Genomic DNA, 8,251 nt, shown 5'->3' on the forward strand with positions numbered 1-8,251 from the left:
TGAAGCATTTCTTTTGTTAGTTGGAGGTGACAAGGCACACCTTCAATTCTAATGCTAAAAATGGGAGCTGGGCGTACAGCCTGCAGAGATTTAGATCACTCAAAGGCCAAAATGACTTTTGGACATGCTGAGGGTAGGTGGTGTCATTTAGGTGGAAGAGACAAAGTGCACCAAAAGAGCTCCTCTCAAGGCTGCAGGAAAAGGAAATTTTTCTTTTATCAGCTTATTCAATGAGATTAAGTAGAAGGAGGAGTAGTTATTACTTCTCCTTTTCTTCTTTGACGTTATATAGATTGATAGGTAGAATCATAAAAAAGACTTAAAAATATTATGAGGATAAAATTTGGACTTTGTCAGTGTCTTCCCAGTCGCTTGGATAAGTCAAATTTCAGTGAAAGGAAAAGTATGCTGTAGATTCAAAAGGTTTAGAACTAGTGGAGCAACAGGAATTACTTCACTGTACAAAACACTGAGAAAGTTTTGCAGAGAGGTTCACTGGAACAGGTTCGGTAGTGAAGATGAGAGGCTGAAAATAAGAGGAGTCAGTGTGAGGAGTGGTGTAGGCTGACTCTACTGTAGGTGAAATTCAGGGTAAGCGTAGTATTTCTCTCCACTGCTAACAAGGTTGAGTTTTAATGCCCAAGAGATGAGGGGAAAATAAGTTTCCTCTCCCAGAGAGGATGAAAAGTGAGTGGCTGCTTCTACCTGCCTCAGAGAAAGTCTGCAGCCATTGTAGATAAGAAGTCAGACACAGTGCCATGGCAACTGCTACGAGACCTAGCAAGTCTGTCTCTTCTCATCATCTTATGTTGTGCTTTTTCCATCCTATGGGTCTGAAAGGGTATTTTCTTTTTTTCCCCATCCCATTAATTGCTTGCTTTGCTAGTAAGTGAATAAAAATGAGCGAAGATGTCACACAAATTGTTAGACAAAGATAAGCGCACACACAGATCCCTAAATCACTTGAGAAGGTATCAAGAACAAAATTGACTGTTTTTAATGGACAGATGAGAAGGCATGTTTCTCTTTTCAGAGTAAATATTTTACTATCTAGAAGGAAAAGTTAAATCTGGCAGTAGGAGTTATTATTATGGATTGATTTAAGGATACAGGTGAGGAAGTACTTAAAGGATATTTGTTTGCTTCATGTTGGCAGCTTCGTATGACACAGTCCATTAGTTTTTTAAGTCCTGTTTGCTTGAAAATATCTTGGAGTTTTTTGTGTTGATTGGTAAATTTTTTTGTTCCTAGGTCTTGACTACTTCAGGGGCTTGATATCTGTCTTCTTGCTATCACCTCATAGAGGCATCATTCATAAAACCAAAGAAGCCTGATCGGCTTCAGTTAAAGGACCCAGAAGATATTTAATCCTGAGATCTGAGAGCTCAAATGCCAGAGAGCCTACTACAGACCTTATTTGCAATAGTTAATTATTTTCACTTTTTAAAAAGGTGAGCCTTACCGTCAGCCTTAGATCTTGAGCTTTGAGCTGTTGAACTGATTATGGATTGCTATATTAGGCTGTAGCCATTCAGAGTCAAAACTTATCCCAGAGTGGTTGGTGGTCAAATTACATTTTAACACACTTGGATGAAAGAATCAGGTAAAGGGTTTTAGAACTGCTTATTCTTGAAATAGTATTTAATTGAACTAAGTACTGTATGTTTAACAAGGAACATATTTTATGCCTTCTTTCTTTTATGAGGGAACAAGGTGACATTTTTTCTGGAAGAGATTCATTTAGCTAAAGGCAATATTTTTTTTTCTTTTCCAGCTTTAGTGTTTGTAGATATGCAGACTGTACATGGTAGATAATTTTTGATGTAAGGAATATTCATGTGTGATGACTATGTAAATGAGTAGTACAGTTGTACAAGCAGAGGATGTGAAGACCTACAATCTGTCTATTGTTTTTAATATGCTTAAGGCTTTATGGTACGTTTCATTTTGTGAACTGATGCAAGAATAAACCCTTTGGTGATAGAATAATTGCAGTTCATAGTAACAAACAAGATGTGGATTGATTTCACCAATTTGGGATAGAAAATACACAGTTCAGTAGTTCCTAGAGCAGCTTTCCAGTTCAAAAGCACTTGATAAAGCTAGACAGAACACTAGCAGTAGAACTAAGTGAGGTTTTACACTTCTGCATCACATCTGAGCAAATGGCCAGACCTTTGTGTTGTAATATGCATAATCTATTCTATGGTTTAATGAGATCTAGAGCTATTGGCTCTGAAGATTGTTAGTACTCTGGTGAATAGCCCTTCAGACTTCAGGCATACAATGAGAATTTGTTTCCTCTTTCAATTCTTCAACTTCTTGGATAGAATTTAGTATTTCCCTAAATATAAATATCTGCCAAGATTCATTATGTATTACAGTTCCCTTTTCTGCTATATTTAACTCTTATTAAGTGGATTATGGGTTTCCTCTCATAATTAAGTGCAGATCAAATATTATATTGCAATATTCTATTAAAACCATAAGAAATTTTTCCTTTTTAGCTGCAATTCTGAGATTCTTAAAGACAGAAGTGCTACTCTGACACTGATGTTTTTTTCCAGAAACATCTGGTCAATATAAGAAGTATATATTCTCTTTCTCAATGTGATAGTAAGTTAGAAATATCACAGATGAAATGTGCTCTGTTCTTTCCCGCTTGAATTCCATTTAAAGAGAAATTATTTCTTTGCCTCTTTTATCCTTTCAGTCTGGGTAATAGTGACTTGGTCCTGTATCTTTGGAGTTAAGTAGTAGGCAAATATACAGCATTTCTGTGAGTTTGGTTCAGGTGTGATTTAAGTATAAACTAAGTGTATGTTATTAGTTATCTCAACATGTATGCTAGAGACATTTATTTGGATAATACTGTCACTAACTCTAATTTATCTGTTTTCAAACCAAGTCTCTAATTACATGATTTCTAAGGGTGAATTCTGTTTCCCAGCTCTAAGGATAAGTAGAGGTGAGAAGGCTAGTTCACTACTCACGTGCAAGAAAACAATTTCCATTATGCATGCATGCTGGCTCTGTTCTGAACAAGTCTGTCCTTTACTCTTTTTTACTTTTTTCTATCCTACATGGCTGTGATGTAGTGGCAATCAGCCCATTCTGATGTCACCATGTCACCAATGCTTGAGTCAAGCTACAGCATTTTCTCAAAAAGAACAAAGAGCATCATACTACTCTTATTTATCTGTATTGGACCTAGCCATTATGATGTCTTTAATTATGGCAATTTATCAAATTAGCCTTAAGATAATACGTACCTCTTCCCAAGTGCCGTATCATTAATATGCCCTATTTTGGTTGTCTTTATGAAGTAGTAGAAAGCTTTCTTTAAAATAAAACAGTCATCCCACCCACCCCCAAAAGCTGAAACAGGCTGGATACATTGTGCATTTTTGCTTTGTTTTATATGGATTGAAAAGTATTAAAATGCACAAAACCAGGTTTCCCTGATTAGGTTCTTAGTCTATAATTTATCATAAAAGTGATTATTGCATGTGCAGTCCCCGTCAACAAAGATTCATGATGACAAAATAGTCATAGTTTAGTGTGGGAGGTGAAAAGTGGCTGTATTTGAGGTTATATGAGAACAGTTACTTATTTCAGCTGAAAAGACTTCTCTCTAAAGAATAAGGTCAGGTTAACTTTACTAGAACCATACAAACCAGCAATCTGAAAGGCTTGTTGCAGTGAATTGATATATATGGAAAATGCATTACTTTTGTGAAAAGATGCATTAGTGTTCATAAGTCTTATCATTTTAAATGCATTCCCTGCACTGCCCAGCTGATGATAGTATCTCCAAAAGTGCTCAGCAAAGTATAAAACATAATCAATATATATATTTATGGGTGTATGATTTCCATTGTCTTTTTTGAGAGGGCAAGCCTTAGGCATAAGAATGTACTTGCATCTTTTTTATTTTGCAAAGCCTTGAGGACTATGCTGACCTAGTAAGTCACAAGTTGTTCCATCTTCTCTTCTGACAGTAGGAATAGAAAGAGAAGAGACTCCTCTTCTGATTTAATTGCTTTTCCTACAGCACTGAAGTGGGAAGGGACTTTCTCATAGTTTCATTATTCTGTCTGGCAGCCTCAGTCCCCCTTTAGTTGGAGACCTAGAACCTGCTTTGATTCCGGATCTGCAGCTTATTATCTTTTTGTCATACTTCTAGGTTTATAACTATTGCAATATTAGAAATTCTTAGGATCTAGATTGGAGTCTCATTATTCTGGACACAGTGAAAACAAGTACAAGGACTAGCTTCCACCCCAAGAAGTCTTAAAATGCAATCTGTTCTGTGAGCTTTTCCGTTCTGTAAGCTGTGTCTGTGTTACAGATAGTATGGAGCAGTGGATGTGGATCTGCAGAAACAAACAGGTGGCGTTGCAGGCTCAATGTACTCACTGTATGTGTTTTGAAGGGGTAGGGTTTATACCAGACTAGTTAAGATCTGATTCTGTGAACTAAATGCTAGTTAATGGTTGAAGCAGACTTCCAATTTAGTTTCATCTTAAACTAGTCTCATTAGTGCACACCACAAATGGTCCACAAGGTGAACCAAGCAAGTAAATGGGGACAAACAGGAGATTTACTTTGAAAGAACATTCTTGAGCAAAATTAGCACACCCATAGCTTTTTCTGTAAAACATGCTATTGTAATAGCACAAACACTGTGTCCATGAAGTTCATATTCTGAGTGCCTAATGTATCCATGTATCTGAATGGAATCCAGTTGAAACCAGTGGCTGAATACCTTCCAGTGAATCCTTTGTTTCTATTATTTTCTGTGCCCAAAACACAGGCCCTAAAAACTTATAACAGTCAAAAGTTCTTCGTGTAGGACAGTGACTATCTTGAGCAAAACTCAGGAAATGCTGTTAGAGCAGAGGGCTAAAACACGTCCACATAAACACCCAAACCAGTGTTTCCTTTTGTGCTGCTCCCTTTTTGCCCCACACCTATGAACAATTTTAACAAAATATTTGAGTGTGTCCCCCAAACCCTCTGTTAGGTAACACACAGCTTAGTGGTTAAAGGCTCAACTTTTTTAACTGGTATGTCTTCCATCTTTTTAACCTAACAGCAGTTGCTAGTAAACTATTAAGACCTAAAGTCAAGATGAAATAGCAGTATACAGTAAAACAAAGATATCAAAATAGCCAGCTTACATTAAACATAATGAAACTGAGCATAAACTTGTTAGGTAACTAGAATAAATATGCACAAGAAAATATTTCCAATGTTCTTCATTTCTCCCTTGGGTAATTATTGGATGGTTCCGAAAAACAAGAACAGTATCTTCATGTAAGATCACTTCTTACTAATGGCGAAATTCCTGAACAAGTCAGCACAGAGTGGGTTGTTTTGAGGGGGTGGGAGAAGATACATAGAGAGGTTTCTTTGTTAAGACATAGTGCCTTGGCTCTACTGGTATTGTAGCATGATTCAGGATAACTGGCCTTCCTCTTGGTCCTGTGTGCCCAGGACCATATTGATGAAATGTGAAAAGCTATCAAAAAGCCTCTAACAAATCATCATATGGATTATTTTGCTAATGGCTCAACAGAAGCTGTATCTAAGAATGAGAGAAGCAGACAGAGCCTCACCTTGACTCTCTTGCCTTCTGTGAGGCAAAATGTAAGAACTAAAAGTTGGTAAAAGAGTCAGTGCCAGGGCTTACACTGCATCTTATCAACAGTTTGCCCTTCATGTGTCTGTAGATACAAGGCCAACAAGAAGTGAGAAATAATGATCATATTTACTAAAATGTAGAGTATTTCTGTGAGCTCTGCATTTACTGTTGCTACACTAATGGAACTATTTCAGGACTGTTGGTTTGCAAAGCAAGATACTTTCATTTTATTATCACTTATGTAAACTTGATGTTCTACTGACGTTGCGTTAAGGATAAAATTGTCTTCTGCAAAAACAGAATATAAGAAAACTCAGATTTATTATATTGACTCTAAATGGTAAAATATAAATTTGTTATGAAGCTCCCTGTGGTTTAGAAAAAAAAAAGTAAAAATATATGACTTAAGGTACAGCGTATCTATATATTTTTTTTAAGTACAGTATAATCTTGTGATTAGGGAAGCTTCTAGTTAATACTTCAGTATCAGGGTCAACATTGCTCCTATCTCTACCCACCTGCAACTTGCAGAATGGAGCTCATCACCAGTTCCCACAGGAAGCTTAGTCAGCTCTGTTAAATAAGTCACAGTAGTATGATTTTAAATTGTATGATGAAACTTAACACCTACTCGTGAGGTTAATGTAGGGTACAGTCATTTGTAAAGAACAAAGTATTTGGGGAACTCATAATTCAAATGGCTGACCAGATTTTGCTTATAATGTCAGTGAAGCAGTACAGGTCTCGTGAGCTATGGCTCTGCTGGCTGAGCTTGATTTCTATGAAATCTTAAATGTAGTTTTCTCATGATTTGCAAGACTAAATAGGGTGTAAGTATAATCAAATGTGAAGCCATTAATGCTGTAAAGTTCTACAGTCAATTTCATTTCTTGGCTTAAAGCATTAGTGCACAGTTGAAATTTGAGATGCAAGTCTGTGGTGGCACAAAATGCATCAAACTATATCTGGTGGAAGCTCGGCAAATTTTTTTCTTAGAATATGTGAGCTACTCAAACCAGAAACATTTTTCAGGAAGAAGTATACCCATTTGATTTAGTAAAGATTTCACAGGCACCCTTTGGAAATTCTGGTGAAGAATGGGAAAAGAATGAATATGGTGGTGGTGAAATCCAAGTTCCCCCTCTGTTTAAGTTTTCTTTTTCATTAAAAACCAAACCAACCAATCAAAAAAAAAAAAAAAAAAAAACAAAACCCAAAGCAAAACAAACAAAAAAAACCCACCACCAAGCCCAACCCAAAACCCTCAAGTTTTGGATCTAGTCTAGAATAAAAATGATTTTGAGGTCTCGAAAACATTGGCACTGTTTCCTGTGTAGTCTAGCAAGAACCAGATATATTCTGACCAGTAAATTGGTGGCAATGGCTCAGAAATGGACATAATCCCATAATCTTAAATGGTAGGAAACCACAGATCAAACCTGTAATGGAAACTGATATGGAATCTGGGGTATCTCATTTTTGCTGAATATTCCAAGTTTTTCAGTAGCTAGCATCTGGAATTAAAAATGTTAACGATGATTATGAGGTTAGAAGGATGAAAACCTGCAACAGCTCCTGCAGATATTACAGCAAAGCTCCTTCCATGTACCTGAGGAAATTATACTGTACCATGGGGAAAATATTCTCAGATATAATTTTTTTATTTAATTGATTTTCATTTTATGTATATATTTTTTGTAAGGAAGAAACAGTTCTTCAGAGCCTTTAAAATGGATGAAGGGGAAAGATGAGTGCATAATTCTGGTACCATTTGCAGGCCACCATCCTACACAAGAGGGAAAGTTCAGAGGAAAAAAAAAAAAAACCAAACACTTGTACAGTTTAAAAGAAGATGCTGGGATGTTAAATGAGAGAGAAACAGAATTTCTCTTCCACAGTTTGAACTCTGAAATGTTAGTTAAGCATAAAGAAAAACATGCTGAAGCACTTGAGAGACTTTTGACCAAGGCAGTGGAAGCTTCATAGTTAAAAGTGACAATATCTTAAATATGACTGCAATGTGGCACACTGTTCCTCTCAAAGCAACAACAAACTGCTGTCCTAACAATCTTTTATTGTACAATTGCAGCATAAATTGTTACCTAGTACAGAACTCCTGGTTGGTCATGGCATTTTGTTTCTTTTTAATCTTGTCTGCTGTAAAACTACAGGAAATGTCTCAAAGGAATTACAGGAAAAGACACGTATTTTTCAGGTTCTCTGCAGGAGACAGACGCAGGCTGCCAGGCAGAAGTTTCAAAATAAACCTTGCTGTGTGAGATGCTATGGGAGTGTGGAGCAGCTGAGGAAGAGAGAATTACCATTATACAAACCTTCTAGTTCCTGGCTGAACAAGAGAGATTTCTTATGGAAACTGAATTTATGAGCTAAAGCAAATCACTAATATGTGTGACAAAAGTGTCACAGCAAAGTGGGAAAAGGCATCCCGCATCAGAGTTCTGTCAGGGTGAACCCAAGAGAGGCAGCTGCCCCAGGTGTCTGTCTGTGGGGTGCATCAAAAGAAATTTAGGTGAGTGACAGTGTTTTACTGACAAAAAACCCCTCGAGTACTGAACCGGAATGAGCAGATCAGACTTGCAAGGA

The sequence above is a fragment of the Pterocles gutturalis genome, unplaced genomic scaffold (assembly GCF_000699245.1).
Source record: "Pterocles gutturalis isolate BGI_N339 unplaced genomic scaffold, ASM69924v1 scaffold20299, whole genome shotgun sequence".
In the NCBI taxonomy this organism is placed as follows: Eukaryota; Metazoa; Chordata; class Aves; order Pterocliformes; family Pteroclidae; genus Pterocles; species Pterocles gutturalis.